Here is a 19,325-nt window from a genome sequence, read left to right as displayed (position 1 = left end):
CAGGCCTCTTCAGTACAACGTGGTCATTCTCTGTGCCTTTGGACGGCTTGGAGAGGAAATTCACACCATTCAGGGCAAAACAATCCACTCGAGTTTCTAAATGGTAGGGATTGTCTATCTATGGAGAACAGATTCAACAGATGGTTGCCAACCTTCCACTTGATTTTTGTGGCTCTTTAAACTGTGTTCATTAAAACTTCAACTTGCAGACAACTTTGTAGACACTTGGGGCGGTGGGTGGGGGGGGGGTGGATGTGTGAATGACAGTTTGTGATGTAAAGGATTCAGCCCATTAGAAGACAGCAGTGTCTCCTGTCTCTGATTCTTAGAAGCCCTTGTTAGATTAGCAAGTAAAATAACAAGCAGGATTACTCACTGTCATCAGAAGTGCTTAAGTTGTTCCCCATGTGTTTGTGAATATGCTACTACCGTCAACAACTTGGAACTTCGCTAGCAAGTAGGTTTTGCAGGATTTGAGTACAACCCTGTTTCATGTTGAATTTCAAGTTCCCTTTTTTCAGAAGGCGGAACACAAGCCTGAACCAAGGTTTTGGGGAAACGGAGACCGAATCTGTTTCTGTTTTTATTTTACAGTCTTAACAGAGATGTATTATGGCATAGCACTTTTTAAATTTAAGCCTGGCATAACTTGTTTATTGTTTCTTCCCCTCTTTCTTCTGTGGGCAGGCATGCATGTATTCATTATTCAGCTTGTGGAGTTTTCATTTATTTAGCAAATGCCTTGCTTTGCTGAACATTTTGGCTATTTCTTTGGACCATTTTGTTGCAAGAAATAAATGTAGTTCTCTAAATGATTTCTTTCTTTTTCTGTCAACTTGGGAACCAAAATAAAATTGACATTCTCTGAAAACAAAGGTGCTGTAGAACTCAAAATCATTTACTCCAAAATAAAAATTTTTGTTTACTTAGAGCTCAGTTTCTGTTGAGAAATAAACATCAGAGACCCTTAGAAAAAGAAGGGAAGCCCCCTGCTGACACATTCTCTCATTGATTGATGATGTTGTCTTGGTGGAGCAGCTTCAGAAATGGGGATCAGGGAGCAAACAACTGGGGAGGGGGGAGGTGTCTCTTTAAAAAGAGAAAAGAAACCTTCACGTTCACAGAATTGCATGTAAAACTGTTGAAGCCTACTTGTGTTCATTCATTATTTGAAATGAAAAAAGAAAAGAAAATGGAATTGTACTTTGGTCTTATTCCTGACACCCATCTGATTTGAAGGACACCTAGGCCACACTCTCAGGTGTGACATTGTATATTAAATAGAGACACACATAAATGAGAGCATGGCTTCTGTATTTCCTGCTCCATTGACCTCTCCTAAGTCCCACAAGGTGAGCATCAGCCTGAGCTGAGAACTATAACACTTAAGTTCCATTGTTCTGGACGTGAGGGGAGCATAGATGAAGTGCAGGAAACCTTCCTAGCAGATCAGGCATATGAACTCAGTTTATCTTCACGTTGGCCATTCATCACTGTCTTCATTCTATACATGAGGAAGTGGTACAGAGAGGTGAAGTCATGAGCCAAAAATCACACAGCGAGGGAAGAGCAGAGCAGGGATTTAAACCTACATATTCTGAGTTTCAGAGTTCATTTCTTGGCTAATACTGATACTTCCTCTCTTATTAAAACCATAAATAAATAAATGAGGCTTTAGTACTTTGAAAATGTTTAGTGTAAACATACTTTCTAAATTGTAGCCTCATTTCTATACTCCAGTTTCTGGCATTCTTTAACTTTCTGTTTCTCGCTTCTCCATTTGGTTCGATTATTTTATTATAATATCTTTGAACTTAGATAAAGTAGAATTTAACTTAGTTCATAATTTTTTCTTTCTTTCTTGCCTTGTTGTTGCTGTAGGAGTCTGTAGAATTACTTTAAGCATGTATAAATCTGTCTTCCATTTAGTGTTAACTTGTTTGCATCATGAATTAGAAAAAAATGTCTTAAATCCTGTTTTCAAAATACAACTTTAATGATACTCTGTGTTTTCCTCCCTTGTCTAGCATTTCTCCTGATTTGGGGGGGTATGGTACTCTTGTGCTCTTTAAGTGTGGATGTCTCTTCCTCACTACTTGCTCCCATTTGGGGAGACTATGTTTATTTATTTTTTACTTCTCCATTCATACCTTCCAGGATTGTCTATGATATTAAATAACTTAACCTCCTAACATTTGTAAAACATTAGAATTCGAACTCTTATATTTAAAAGAGTCATTGTTTGAAGATGAAGTTTATGAAGATACTTGCTTTTGGACCTAACAGGATTTTAATGGGAGCGTCATGCTCTTGCCCTGTTCTTAGAACAGATTAGGGAATTTGACTCTTCTCTCAAAATATTCTTAATATTAAGTGCTGAAAAAAAAATCTGGCACCATGATAACTTCGTGGAACAGGTGGAAAAAACTAAAGGGCAATGAGGTCTGAAGTTTCTGTTTCATTGCCAACATTTTCCTATTATCTCACTCTATTAGTCAGCTTGGGCTGTTACAATAAAACACCATAGACATGGGGTTAAGCAACAGGAATTTATTTCTCACGGTTCTGGAGGCTGAAAGTCCAAGACCAATGTGTCAGGTAGATTTGGCTCTCCAATGAGAGCAGATGGTTGTCATATTGCTGTATCCTCAGATGGTAGAGAGAAATAAGAAGGAAGCTCTCTAGTGCTAATCCTATCCTGAGTGGCCCAGTCTTGTACTCGTTTCTAAAGCTAATGAACTGCCATAGATCTCGCCCCCAAATATCACGTAGGGGTTAGGGCCTCAACATATGAATGTGGAGCATGCACAATTCAGTCCATAGCCCTAGCTTATAGTCTTTCTGGTTGTCGTGCTGTTAATGTGGAATTTTCTCTTAAATTCTGCTAGAACAATCTAAACAAAGCATTTGATTTGCCCTTGCAAAATTGTGTTGACTTTAGTAGTCTCAATACTTTCATAATGAAGGTCTATTTGAAAAACCAAACAAAAAAAAATCAAAAGCTTTATGGAATATGATAATACAGTTGAGTTGCCGAGGTCCCTGCATTTAAAACCCAGCAAGTTCACCCACTGGGTAGAGAACTTTCCCAATGTGATTAAGGGTGTGTGTGTGTGTGTGTGTGTGTATGCACGCGTGCATCCCGAACAACTGTGCTATAGATTACTTCCCTTTCCAGGAGTGAAATCTTTTAGCAGTAATGGCACAAAGTAACTGAAAACTGAATTATATTTGAAGTTCTGATAAAGATTCAGAAAGTAAAAGATGTAAAAAGAAGTCATACCATGAACCAAAATGGCTGAACAGGGAGTACTCAAAAGGGTTTTCTCCATAGAGTGCAGGACATTTAAAAACCCACCATTAGCAAGAGATGCTATTATTGGAACTTGCTAGTAAGCCAGAATAAAATAAGAAAATACGATAAATATCTCAGTGAGAACTTCTGGCAACTCGACTCTTCTATAGATAGTTTTTAAGTTTTCTAATGACCTTACCTCTTTATGTAAAATATCAATGCTTCATGATAAAATTGTTTAAAAATACTTTTTTAGTGCCTGGTTTTTAATCTCTCTGTTGATAAGTTTCAATTGTCTTGGGCACTTCTGCTTACAGACAGTAAGTGTAGATTTTTCTTGGAAGATGTTTGGCAGGAGAAGAAGGAAAAGGGGTAGTGGCTGAAAATAACACTATGGTCAAGGGAAGTTCTGAATTAAAACTAAGTTTAAACCAGCAGATCCCGATTTTCTTCCTTCCTCTATATTAATACAAAAATTAGTTCCTGTGATCAAATGTGGTTGACTGTCTTCTACTTGTCAAGCACTATGCTTGACCCTTGGGATACAAAATATAATACACACACATGCATATATATAACACACATGTATCATACATGCATATACACATATATAACACATGTGTATTATATTTTGCATTCCTCTATACTTTCTACACATACACACACATATATGTATATATCATAGAAGTGATATTTTTAAAAATTCAGGTTTAAATTTCTAGTCTGTCCAAATTCTCACAGAACAAAAGCACAAATGATCTAGAATCATTTGCTAAAGATATTTGACATTTGTGTGTGTGTGTGTGTGTGTGTCTGCACGCACACACACACGTGCAATTTGCTTCATTGCACAAATGACTAGAGATAAGAGGAATGAAAACTACCTTTAAGCTGCCTTCTAATGGATCAAAGACCACCAGGGGATGGACTCAGCTACAGCGAGGTGACAACACAATATGAGCAAGTACTGTTACAAAGTGTGTGGGGGAGGGGCGCACAGTGGGTGTAGGAACTATAGCAGCATCTATTAATTTAGAGTTACTTCTTTCATTGATTTCTTAAAATTTATATGATTCTAATACATGAACCAAGAGAGTCTTAGGCTCTTGGACTAAGCAGAAATTTGGAGTAAATACTGCACATGGTCTAGCTAGAGAGGAGTCCTGATACATTTTCTCAATTCAGGGGCAGTTTCTTGTCTGTGCCAGACAAAAGCACAGATGATCCAAAATCAGTCTCTGAAGACTTTGAGCTTATATGTAACTGTTGATGATGCCCAGAATTCCTGGGTGATTAAGTATTAGTTCTTCTAAGACCCTGCTATTGGCAGGGGAGTATATTTATTTTGAAACTTTTCAGTTCCAATGGTGATATTTATGTGTTTGCTTTTTTTACAGAAACAAAGGGGTGTGGGAGATAGGGGTGTGAGGAGCACAAATACTCCTTTGTAGTTTGTGCTCTGTCTGCACAGAGCTTTATTTTCCTATTCTGGATTCATTATATATAGTTGTATGTGGTTGAGACCAGAAGGTAAGTCGAAGTAGAAACATAGGTAATTATCTGATTTCCTTTCCTAAGTCTGTCCCTGGCAAATGAATATGTTTGCTTGAAGATGATTGTGAACAACTTAACACAAATAGGGGTCAAATTTTGTAGTCTCAGGCAATTATATTTTGTATTGTTCTAGTAACATTAAAATTATAATTCAGTACATTTCATAGTACAGCTTCTCCTACATCTTTCTTTAAAAGTAAATTCATGCGGAGTCTCAGCAAACTTGGTATCTTTTTTATTCCTGTAAGAGGAGAAATGATATAAAGTTGTACAACAGAGAATCCAGAGGATTTTCCCTCTTCCCTTCTTAAGGGATCCACCAGCAAATCCATGTATTTATTGGAGTAATACAAAGGTCAATATCTCTCAGCCTCCTGCTCTCACTCCTCTTAGAAAGTGTTAATCACAAGTATTTTCTGGATGAAGTGATGACAGATGTTACCAAAATGTCCCTATTTGTTATAAATTAGTTCTTCTCAACACACACACACCACACACACACACACACACACACACACACACACACACACGAAAGACAACAGAAATGCACTTCTTGTTTAAGAACTCAAGGTGGCTGAAATTCAGCAAGGATCTCAGTGCCAGCTAAGAATTAGGCAGCATTTTTCAAATTCCAGAAGGAATCACGGAGCACAGGAGACTAGAGAACCAACAAGGGGATGAGAATTGTATCTTGGGGGAGGGGAAGAGAATGGACAGCTCTTTATACCCTTCTTTTATTGGAAAAAAGAGCAGCCAGCAGAAAGGAGATGAGGATCAACATGGGGTGAGGGTGGAGGGGCCAGCAACTGCTGAGACAGTCAATAGGCAGATTGTTCATCGCACATTGCCAGAAGATTAGCTGAGCAAATGCACAGACAATGCTGATTAGTGACTTGAAATGCATCAGTTCTTACTGGGGGAGAACAAAGAGGTCCAGATCACTGCCCTTCAGCCTAAGTGCAATAATGGAACCCAGCTATGCTCAACATAATGTTTAGAGCTGAGAAATGTGGGCACCCAGTCTGTTTTTAATCACCAAATTTCTCTCATTTCTGGAATGGCCTCAGGAGATACATATCTTATTTCTACCAGGTTCTCTAGGGACAGGAGTCTTATAATCACACCCCACATGTTTCAGCCCCTTGTGAGTTGTGTATTGCTTTCCATTTAATCTGAGAAAGCAGATATCACTGAAATTGTCACAACTTGGCTTCCTTTTTTACACTGACCTTGCAAATGCTGGCGATCACATGGGGGGGGGGGATTTTAAATTCCTTTCAAATTGCATTATTTACTTACATAAAGAGCTGTTCCTAACAGTTATAAATATATTTGAATATTTTAAAGTTATGAAATAAAGTGGAAAAGAGTTGCCTTTTACCCTTTCTGTGAATATTTTTTCAGTCAAAGCCTGTGTATTATTTGTTTTATCTGACCTCCTTTCTTATTATGAGTCCACTCTCCTTTGGAGTTTTGGAGCTTTGGTTTAGGTACCTAATAAATAGAATTTGACCTTGGGTTGGCACTATTTCTAGTAGAGAAGAAATTTTCAAAGAAACTTTTTTTTATGAAATAATACTGTACCCATCAAATACAGTCTTTCCATTTAATTGATATTATAATTAAACCTAATAATAGTACCACCCTTTACATTTTCTTTACATATGTAAAAGTCATCTTAGTGTTATTTATAGACTTATGTTCTTTATTAGAATCCTTTTCTCTTCCCTAGATAAAGAGCTTTAGTTTAGTCACAGTGCTCTTAACAGGATTCACTCACAGAAAGTACTGTAGGGCTTAAGTGTCTCAGTTCTCATTGACATCTTGTACCTTTTGGGGCTTGAGGTTCACTGTTTTGCCTTGGTTCTTTCTTTTTGTTTGCTATATGCCCACTCCCTTCTTAAATGACTTTATTTATTATTATCTTTTTTCACTTACCAACACCTGGTAATTTAGGGAACTCTCCCTTAAATTAGGAAAACAATACAAAAAAATACTTTAGGCTATTTCATAGGAATACAATTTTCCTTTTCCTTTTATTTCTTGTCATGAATCATTCTATTGTTAAAATATGAAAAAGTTTTGAGGGAATTATTTGCATCATAGTTAAGAGACAACAGTTTGTCAACCATACTATATAAACAATTCCCTCAAATAAATCTTTTAAAGAAAGACATGCCAAAAACCAAAAAAAAAAAAAAACCCCAAAAGTTCAATGACAAAAGCAGGCAAAAGCTATCAGTAAACAACTCAGAGGTGAAATGTAATTGCCAAACAAAACATCAACAGAGCTCGCTCTTACGGGTAAATTATATTAAATGCAGATTGAAAATAAACCCTCATGAAATTGACAAAAACCATAAAAGATGGATGATATCTAGTTTTGGTAAAGATATAGAGAAAAATGTAGTAGTGTGATCTGATAATGCTTTATTTTTTGTCAATTCACAAATAGCCATCAAAATCTAAAATTGTCTACTGTTTCATCTATTAATACTATCTTTAGGAATTCATTCTATAGCAAATTTAGATGTGAGCACAATACTGTTTCTCCCCTCTTTCAAGAATGTCGACAGAGAAAAAGTTAACTCAAGGAACTATGTTGCATTCATACCATGGAATACTGAATAATAGTGAGAATAACGTACTAACAAAGAATATCTATGCAACATGCTGAATCTCAGAATGAAAAAAAGGTGAGACTCGGAAACATGAGCATTGAATATCTCAGATAGAAAGAGAAGGAAAAAAAAAGTCTATACTTATGTGGAAAACTACAACAACTATCTGGAAAGATGATGGTAAAGTGCCACATAGGATTGCAAGAAGGAAAGATGAGGAAGGAGTTTGGATATTATTCTGAGTTTTTACAGTTATGTTTTATTTTGGTAACATAAACAAATAAGAATGTACTTTCAAGTGCATAGATTAATTCAAATTAAGCTAAAGGGAATGTTAACTTATAGTGGCCTGGAGGAAACAAAAAAAACTTGAAAGAATGAAAAAATAGCAACATTATGTTATTTGTGAATAGATCATCACATAAAGTTAGTTCTGCTATAATGTTTGTCTTGAAAATGTGTGTTTTCCCCAATTAGATTGATATATTAGGGAATAAGTTAAGCCTAATACAAATGTGCTATATGTGATTTCATCAATGAGAAAAATGAGGTAAATGTAGACAATTACATCCAGCTCATTTGAGTCATGAAGAAAATGCAAAATAAACGCACAGACACACACACACACACACACACACACACACACGACAAATATCTACCACATGGACCATGAGTCACACCATTGTACATCTGTTGTTATAACTTTCTGATTTCAGAAAACCCTCCTTTTACCACTTCACAAAAGCTCAAAACTGAAACTCTTGACATTCATTTCCACAAGCCAACTTCAAGGGTTATTTTTCCCCCCTCCAGGAAGAAGTGCCATACTTAATGTAGTACCTCTCTATAGTTGATTATTCAATATGTGTAAAATGATGCTACTCTTTATTAGTTTTCTATATTATTTTAAGTTATTATTGACAGATTCTTTGAATATTTTTCCTATAAGTTCAGATTTTTATTACATAACTTGACATAGGATGGTATTTTGAGGAATATAGATGTTGCACTATTGTAAAATTGGTTTTACTCAATAATTGTCAGACCAAGAAACCTTGCAGTGTGTGCTCTGTTTTGATAGGAATCAGTGAGTGAGTGGCATTTGTTTGGAGACAGTGATCCAAAAATCTCAAATTTCTGCTCATCTTCTGAGACAAAGCACAAAGTGTGTTTGTTTCAAACTGCTTTTTCAAGGATGTTTATATAGAAAATAGCCTTGGAAATTAGAGATGGTTTTCCCCTCTGGATCAAAGGGCAGGTTTGCTTATAGCCTTGTAAGATAGAGAATGTCTTTCTCTTCCAGAGCAATGAACAGCTTTGCTTACTGCTCAGTATAAAAGATTTGGTTTCCTAAACTCAGGTTTTCTTTCCTTCAGTGCAATCTATTCTGTGTTCAGATGTCATGGTGACCATCTTTGTGCTATCTGGTGGGTAGTAAGGATTGGGGAATTGGTGCCAAAATAATAATTCTTGCACATTGCTAGTACAGTGAATAATAAACTTTCCTTTGTTTTTGACTTGTGAGTTTCATGTCTCTTATTAGCATCCATGAAGCTGAGGCAGGGCAGTAGGCCCACTTGCAAACAGGGTAGAATCTCCAGCTTTCCACCTTGTCTTTTTTATTTTATTTTTTCCCCATAAGGATGATGTATGTATCTAATAAAAGATAACAAAAAAAAAGTGTGTGGAGGATTTACACTAAGCAACATTTTCAGGGGTCAAATGTAGGATGAAGAATATTGCTGGTTTCCATTTTATTGTATTGAATGAACAACTGTGTAAAATGAGGATTGTTTAGGCTAATTAGTTTCTATATGTAATTGGTCATATTTTAAATTCTTGGCAATAACATTCATAGAAGCGTAAATAATTCTCCTATAGTTTCACTGATTTGATCAGATAACATTAAATTTGTATCCTTTACAAAGCACTCTGGGTGGGGGGTTAGAAAAGAAATAAGGACTGTTTATGCTTTCAGAGTATATGCTGCAACAGGAAGATAAAAACAGAAGGAAACACAAACACCATGCAGGTGGGAAGTGTTAGCTACAGCTTGATAGGATTATAGATGTGCTGAGAGAAGGTGGACTGATTAGGACGGAGAGCATTAAGGGTGGGAAGTGTGTGTGGAGGCAGGAAAGTGAATGGGCTACAGGAAAAGAGAAAAGCCTAGAAAGAGGGTCTGGGACCCAATTCCCAGACATAGGGGATCATAGGGGATCATGAATGGTTAAGGATATTTATTTAATTGGCATTTAAAAATGGAAACATCTCTCTAGTGTATTAAATAATCTATGGTGTTTTGTAATCCCTGGCATGTTACAACTGCTCTAAGTCAGATGGCAGCCATTACACAGTTGTACAAAAATCTTTTTTTTTTTTTTTTTACACTTTCTGATAAGATCAGGAAAAGTCCAGAAAGAATCTACTTTAGATTAACGTGACTATATTAATATGATTTTAGGGTTGAAACATAAAGCCTGGAGAATGACCTTTAAAATTTTTTAGACAACCTTCTGGCTGACATACTTTTTAGAAAGACCATACTATTTGCCAAGTAGAAATGACTCCTCTTTGCCAGGCTTGTACATAGAATTTAACCCCTCACCCTATTAGCTCCCCCCAAATTCCTGAGACAGGGATCATCTCCATTTTATGGATAAGGAAAAAAGAGTTCATGCAAAGTTTTGTAAGTAGTGCCAGCTTACAGAGCTAGTCACTAAAACTTGATTCTAGGTAGTTTTGAGAGTTCAATCTAGTTCTTGACCACTCTCCGAACTATTCTGTAATCCTGTAACTCTTTCTACAGTACATCTTTGCTTAACCACAACCAGTGTGGTTGGCGAACTCTTTTAGACTCTTAGGGCAGTGTATTCCCCTAACATGGCTGGTAAGGAAAGCTTCCCTGAGAAAATAACTCTTAAATTTAAGATTTATCAACTATTCTTTATTAAAATGATAAATATTTATTATTATTGTTATAATTATTATTATTATATATTGTGGTGCCGGGAATTGAACCCATACTTTTTTACATTCTAAAGAAGTACTCTACCATGAACTATATCCTCAGACCAACATTTATCTTTTTAAAAATAGTTATTAATGTTATTACACATTTATTTGAAACTTGCCAAACTGATGCAGAGACATGTTGTAAAGGGATCATTCAGTTAGTCTGTTGAAAACTGAACTATCACATCAAATTTCCATTTTTTTTCCACTTTGGTTAATATTAGCTATTTATTTTAAAATCTAGAACAGGTACTTTTATAATTACTTTATTTTCTGGATTATGTTTAGTTAATACATAAAAATGGATGGGGCCCAGAGAGGCTAAGGGATTTGCACAAAGTTACACAGGAAGGGAGTGCAGCATACAAGTGTTTAAATACTTGAATATACAATGCCAGCTAATTTGAAGCACTTCATCACTCACATTGCAAAGCAAGGTTGGCCATCCGTTGATATATTTAATCACTGAATTTTGAGTGAAATTCTAAGAAAGATTCACTTGTCCTTGTTGCAAACCAAAAATACTCCATCCCTTGAATTTCTTTATTCATTCCTTCTAGTATTTAAAATATGCTGTGAATTTGCTTTTCTATCATCAAATTAATTTGAATGTGAAGTGAGACAATTTATCTTAGGTTTATCAAAGGAAAAGGACTTATCAAAAGCCAATGGCTGTGGGACCATAGCTCAGAGGTAGAACAATTGCCTCCCACATGATAGAACTAATTCTTCATCTTCAGTACCACATAAAAATAAATACATAAAAAGATATTGTGCCATGTTCAACTAAAAAAAAAAAAAAAGCCAATGGGATAAAGATTTTCTCCCATTATTGATTGCTTCCTTTGCTGACAAGAAGATTTTTAGTTTGAATCCATCCCATTTATTGATATGTAATTTTACTTCTTGTGCTTTCAGATCCTTGTTAAGGAAGTCAGATCCTAAGTTGACATGGTGAAGATTTGTGCCTACTTTTTCTTCTTTTAGGCACAGGGTCTCTGGTCTAGTGCCTAAATCTTTGATCTACATTGAGTTGAGTTTGTGCAGGATGAGAGATAGGGGTTTAATTTCATTTTGTTGCATGTAGATTTCCAATTTTCCCAACACCATTTATTGGGTAGGCTATTTTTTTCTCCAGTGAATATTCTTGGAAGCTTTGTCTAGCATGAGATAACTGTGTTTATGTGGGTTTGTCTCTGTCTCTTCTATTCTGTACCATTGGGCTATGTGTATGTTTTGGTGCCAATACCATGCCATTTTTGTTACTATGGCTTTGTAGTATAGTTTAAGATCTGGTATTGAGATGCCTTCTGCTTCACTTTTCTTGCTAAGAATTGCTTGGGCTATTCTGAGTCTTTAATTTTTCCAAATGAATTTCATGATTGCTTTTTCTATTTCTGTGGAGAATGTCATTGGGATTTTAATTGGGGTTGCATTAAGTCTGTATAACACTTGTGGTAGTATGGCCATTTTGACAATATTAATTCTGCCTATCCAAGAACATGGGAGGTCTTCCCATCTTCTAAGGTCTTCTTCAATATCTTTCTTTAGTGTCTTGTAGTTTTCATTGTAGAGGTCTCTTACCTCTTTTGTTAGATCGATTCTCAACTACTTTAAACATTTTTTGAGGCTATTGTGGTACAGCCACATCAAAGTTTATAGAAGTTCAACTCAATAGCTGAACTATGGAACCAACCTAGGTGCCCTTTAACAAATGAATGGATTTAAAAAAATGTGTGTGTGTATACACACACATACACACATATATACATACATGCACACATATGTATACATACACAAATGTACACATATCTGTATATATACATATATACACATATATACATATACACACATATATACACGCATACATATATATATATATATATATATGTATATACACATACATATATGATGAAATATTACTTAGCCTTAAAGAAGAATGAAATTATGGCATTTGCTGGTAAATGGATGGAGCTGGAGAATATCATGCTAAGGGATGATAAGCCAATCCCCCCAAAGCAAAATTCAGATGTTTTCTCTGATATGCAAATGTTAATTCACAATAAAGTGTGGGGGGGACTAGGGAAGAATAAAGTTACTTTAGAGAGAGGAGAGTGAAGGTATGGGAGGAATTATGGGGGTAGGAAGAATAGTAGAATGAAACAGCCATTATTACCTTATGTATATATATGACTGCATGACCAATGTGATTCTACAACATATACAATCTGAAAAATGAGAAATCATACTCCATTTATATATGATATATCAAAGTGCACCAATGTATTCTACTATCATGTTTAATTAAATTAGAACAACAACAATAATGAAACCAATGTGATAAACTCAAATTGGAATCTGAGTCAAGATGTTGGATTAGAATGTTTTTGAGTGGGTGAAACAGCTAAAACAAGACAATGGGTTAGAGAATCTCAAGGTGATAAGTACTTGGAATTTTATTTGTTAAAATATTCTTTTGAGATGAGGGCTCTTTTAATCTTTGTACTCAAATAATAGAACCTTGAGATCATGATCTTCATATTGAAAAAATCAGATCGTTAAGGCTGCTTCTCTATTTTTTCTTTTCTCTGAATTTGACTTAATTTACTGTGCTGAATTATGAATTGTATAAAAAAGATTGGTTCGAGTGGTTATGGACATTCAACAGTTCACCCTGGGCTGAAATCATGTTATTTTTTAAATAATCTGCAAATTACGTGATAAGTCATGGTGTTCAGTTAGGGCTTTATTAACACGAATAAACTAAGCCAATTTTATATTTTGGAGGAATTAAGTTCTGGATTATTTGAATGATAATCATCATTATTAGAATTAGTCATGATAGCACCCATGATCTGAGGGGGAAAATATACAGTATGACAGCTGACTGATTCATAATAACAGGCCCACGGATTCTCAGTAAAATTGATAAAATGATGAATTTGATATTGACATTGCAGTAGAACTGATATAATATCATAATTATAGCAGTTATATATAACCTTTTTCATAGGAACTAAAAATATGGGGAAGTATTTTAGTAAAATCAGGTTGTTCTTGGGAAGTTGAATTGATCTGCATGTTTTAGTTGTGAATCTTTGAGAATTAATAGAGACGATTCATCATGCTCAGCACAACTTTTTCAGTTTTGTCATCTAATGAATATAGAAACTAAGTTTTAAATATTATGTGCACATTTAAATAGATGCAAATGAAATATAGTACATATGGTGTATTGTATGATACTATTATTTTAAACTAACATCCCTTCACAATAGCCTTTTTGCCTCTTGGGGAACCTAATTTTTAGTTCCTGTGGAATGTTGGCATGCTCAGAATGACTGACACATAAATACTAGGAGAAGGATTATAATAATTGTTTGTAGTAAATTTCTAAGCCAGGAACCAGGAGTTCCCAAATCAAAAGAACAGATTCCATTTCTGATCCAAAGACTGCAAAAATCAGGTAAAGGATGTTAGTCAAATTATCTTATTTCAAAATTTGTTTCCAATGCTTGTTAGTAATAAACCTCATAAATTAATGGGGATCCGAATGCAGCATTCTTTCTATGTTCTATCCCTGATAGCCCAGTGTTTAAAGTGACTTTATTTTAGACTGAGCCTTGTACAATTTTCAGGAGCCTATTGAATTTTGTGGTAGCAAGAATAATGGTACCCAATGATGTTCACTTCTTAATTTTTGGATCCTATGAATATGCTATGTTACATGGCAATGGGGAATTAAGGTTAGAAATGGAATTAAGGTTGCTAATCTTCTGACTTTGAGGTGAGGTTTTCTTGATCATTCAGAGGTTCCCCACCCCCCTGCCAGTGTAGTCACAAATGTCCTTCTAAGTGAAATATGGAGACAGGAGAGTTAGAGCCAGAAGAGTATGATGCTTTGGATATGAAATGTCCCATCAAAAATTCACATGTTGGAAACATAATCCCCAGTATAGCAATGTTCAAAGAGGAAAGACTGTGGATTATGAGAGCTATAACCTCATCAGTGGATTAATTCATTTGATGGACTAATACTTTGAATGGACTACTGGGTGGTAGCATTAGGCAGGTTGAATGTGGCTAGAGAAAGTAGGTCATGGAGGGCGAGTTCTCAGGATTATATCTTGTCCCCGAGTCTCCCTCTCTATTGGTTTCCTGCTGGCCTTGGGCTTGAGGCAGCATTCCCCCAGTACACCCTTCTGCTTGACCTCAGGCTGGGATCAGTCAGGTCCAGCTGGCCATGCATGGACTGAACCTCTGAAACTATAAGCCCAAATAAATTTCTTCTTCTACCAGAAAGCCACACAACGAGGTGTTGTCTATCAAAAGGTGGTTTTCAAATACCATTATTGTATTTTTTGGGCCACTCAGTCAAGTATGATTGTACAACAGGTAATGAAAATTGTAGCAGAGATATTAGGTAGTGGCAAACCCAAAGGGGCTGGAGCCAGCCTGAGTGGCATGCCTTCTCTGCAAAGTCTGGAAGTGAGATGGCTTCAAATATGCATGGTCTGTTGCCAGCTCTCCAGAGACTCTTGCTCCCTTGAAAGTTCTGTAAGGGTTGCCTCTGTGGCACTTTCACATTTTAGGTTTGACATGATACAGGAGTTTAGATTTCTGTCTTCTGGTCAGGTGTATTGTTCTCAATCTAAATAGTTGCTTATTGTATTAGCCCAACAACTAAAGAAATCAATAGATTTATTTAAAACTACTGTAAAAGGAAGCCCAGTGGCTTCTGGGAAAGTGAGCACAAACCCAACTTGTCATTTTAATGGCAGTTTTTGCCAAATCATAAGTAAACTGCAGCCAGGCATTGAATTTCCACTAAATGTGACTAAGGATGCCAAAGGCAAAATCCCAGAGAGGAACCTTACAAATATCAAAGTTAAGAGATAACAAGTATCAAACATTATAACAGCCAAGAGGAAAAATAATGACTGAGAAAATAAGACCAGAGTGTGACAGTCCACGGCTCTTGTCTGTAGGTCTTATACATAGTCATCTTTACCCAAAAGTTTTGAGTGGAAGCTCTCTCTTCCCAAAGGTCATCTGTTTTTGGAGAGTTTTTAAGAATGTTTCTGATTGGAATATGATTCAAAGATGATATTTGAGTTCTCAATTAAGAAAGATGGATCTCAAAAGCAACACCTTAGACATTTACTATTGTGTTAGCTGATGGTATTATATGTCCTTAACAGATAAATATAATTTTCCTACCATGGATATTTTCCACTTACAGTATGCTATTAAGGTTGTCAATTATTTATGAAGCTTTCTATTAATCTTAACATCTTTTATGTAGACTATATTTATTATATTTATATTTACATATAATGAATAGATCTTCTTATGCAATATATAAATACCTAGGAGATATTTATATAATGTAAGTAGATATTCATATACTTTTGTGTATTTTTGTATATACACACATATATATATACATATGTGCAAAGAGAAGATAAAGTTGATTCTTTTAATCTTATCTATTAAATCTAATTAATCACTTCTACATAATTTATATGTACATATTATTTTGACATTCCTATTTCAAAAAAGTAGAAAACTTTCATTAAAAATGGACCAATTATATTTATTATTTTGTATATAGATTTCTGTTTCTCTGTTATCATTTATATTAATTATAATTTTTAACTAAAGGAGCCAACTCTTGTTTTTATGGACAATATAAAAACTAGGAAACTCTATACCAAGAATTACTTAGATCCTATTTTTCATGAACACATGTTATGTACAGGTTTAACACATTTTAAGATGATAGGATAAATATAAGCATGATATAAGGTAAAAGGATTTATACAACTTGTTGAATATTTACCTATCCCATATCTAAAAAAATCAGGGAAGGAGCAATTTAAAACAATGTTAGTGACCTATGTTTTCAGTATATTTTCTTATTTATAACTTGTCTATCTATCCAAAAGCAATTTGTTAATTCTTTTAATTGGAACTATGAGTAAAGCTGATGCATTAAAACTTTGTGATTTATAACACTTGCAAGAATATATAGTATAATGAGGATGCCTATTCAATTCTACTTAGCCAAACACATTGTAAGGTATAATTGTGATCTAATTTATTTGTGGAAATATGAAAATCTAATGGACCCATAAAAATTGTAGGAAAATTTAAAAGTTGAAAACTTAAGAAATTAACATATCTTGTCTTGAATTAAATTTTGTCTTCAACTTTTTCTAGGAATGATATTAGTAAGATGTTTAAAATTTCTTTTATGTTAAAACTGATCATTAATTTTTCTAAGTCATCATCTAATTATAGTGCATAAACTTTAAACATATTAATAACTTTTGTATTTATATATCAGAAAGATCAACTCAGATTTGTACATTCATGTCAAAGGCTCTACATGCCTAAATTTTCTGTCAAGACCATTATCCAAACTCAGAAGTAAATGTTTCCCTCTTCTTTTTCTTTGTTTTATTTGTTCATTTTAGCTATACATAATGTTAGAGTTCATTCTGACATAATTATATAAGTATGGAATATAATTTAATTTTGACAACAGAAAAAATAGAGTAACTTATTTTGGAATATTTCTGATTATTTATCTGGTTAGATATTCCTAGAGTATGTACACAGTGACAAAACACTTGTTTTTAATTCAGTTAATTTCTAACATTATCCAAGAAACAACAACAGAAAGAGAGTAGGAGAGGAAGTGAGAAGAAGCAGGTTTCAGCCAGATATTGAATTATCACTGCAGATGGAATGTTACCTTGTTATGTACAGAAAGAAAAGCCTTATATTCAGGAAAACTCCCTCTCTCTCTCTCTCTCTCACACACACACACACACACACACACACACAATACCCATATACAAACAATAGAGAAAGAGAGAAACTGAGAATCATGATAGCTGATTTAAATACTAACTCACATTAGATTGGATAGAGATAAAGGATGGGAGAGGAGGGGAGGAGTAGGGGGGATAGGAAGGGCAGCAGAATAGAATAGACATTACCATTGATGTATGTACATTCCATGTATGTATTATATGTCAAAATGCATTCTGTTGTCATGTATGACTAAAAAAAATAAATCTTGTGGTAAAATAAATAAATAGTAACTCAGGATTATAATCCCATCAAGCTTTTTAATTGAATATCCATCTTTGAAGTATGTGTATGAGAGAGGGAGGGCTGCCCACATTGAAAAAAGAGATCTCTTTGAGACAGACCATTGAGGCAGTCTCACTTTTTTTCTTTTTTTTAAATGCCTCTTTCATATAAGTATTCTTCTTAATGTCAATAGTTTCCCAAAGTGGTCACTGGAACTTCAGGTTGTCTTGGGAGGAATTATTTTAGAGAGAGATGCACATGAGTTACCATGTGAAAGGAGACCCTGTGTAAAAAGTGCAAATCAAGAAGAAGTGGTTCTGCTATGTGCTTCTAGAACCCGGCCAAAGATGAACCATCAACAGCTAGAGGTCCGAAGGCTGATGGCACCAAGACAAGTCTCAGGAAAGCCCTTGAATGTTTATTTTAATTCAACTGCAGTAAGGTATAGTTCATGACCATGTACGACATCTACTGAAGCATATAGATAAAAGTTTGAAAACTGACCCTATATACATTGTATCCAAAAGATGCCAGTCTGACATGATCTTCTGATCTTGTCAATCCTTGGGATGGATTTGCTTGGCCTATGTAGTTCCTTTCCCTATAGATTCTCGCTTGCAGACTCATGACTGAGATGAACAAAAGTGTTAGAAAAGGGCAATTTAAAATTTCAATTTAATGATCGAAGAATTCTTTAACATGTTTATTTATCCTTCACCAAGAAAATAAACTTAACATTTACAAGTGGATAAAATAAAATTGAAACATAGACCCAATTTAGGTTAGCCCTACTTTTGGGGAGAGAACCCCTCCCCAGGCCCACCTTAGGAGACCAAGGAGATTTGGAGTATGTACAGCTCCAGGTCTTGTACAGAGCAATGATGGGATCTTAATTGGGTCTTGTTCAGATCTGTAGGTTTGTCAATTGTTGACTCCTTGAAAGTTCACCAAAAATATCTGTTCATCAAGGAGCACTAAGTGTATTGTTTAAGAGAGAAAACCACTGTGTCATATCTGAATAGTGTTTCTGAAGGTCGAAGTCAGGGAATAATATCATATTGGCTTTGGGGACCTAAGATATTACAAAACCAAATCGAGCAAAATAGAGGTCTGATTGGGATTGGAAAGAATTTATTGCACAAAAGATTTGGATTAATGGATAGAGAGAATCCAAAGTTTTTAAACTATTCCTGACGAACAGTTTATTGGTTTTGTTAAGTAATCAGTTTAGTTGGTTCAGTTTTAAACTCAAGGAACAAATACTTCTGAAGCAAGTTGTGAAGTCAAATTTTCTTTGTTCTCAGTATTATTTCATATAAGGACAGAAACTTACGTTGGTTTCAGTTTTCACTCTCATTTCCTCCCTATCTCCCCAAGGAACTTGTTTCAGGTTTCCAGAGAATAAGGACTGCTAGAACCGGCCAAAATAGCGTTGCTTTTGTAAGGACTTGGATCTCAAAGCTACCATGTTTGGGAGGCCAATAACTGGCCTTATCCCAGTGATTTCCAATTAAATTAGCCCTTTTGAATGTGTTTATTGGTTGACATACCTACATGATATGATGGGCTATTCTCCATTTGGTAATGATTTTTATGTACATTTGTGTATTATAAACACATTAACCGCATGCCCAAATAGTAAGTTGTCTTGAATTAATTCTGTAGATTTCTTCCCACTGACAAGTGTGCTGGCTGGGATCCATTATAGCAGGCTATTCAGGGAAGAAAATCTGCAC

The sequence above is a fragment of the Urocitellus parryii genome, chromosome 8 (assembly GCF_045843805.1).
Source record: "Urocitellus parryii isolate mUroPar1 chromosome 8, mUroPar1.hap1, whole genome shotgun sequence".
Taxonomy (NCBI): domain Eukaryota; kingdom Metazoa; phylum Chordata; class Mammalia; order Rodentia; family Sciuridae; genus Urocitellus; species Urocitellus parryii.
The sequence above is the reverse complement of the archived record's forward strand: the minus strand, read 5'-3'. Positions refer to the sequence as shown.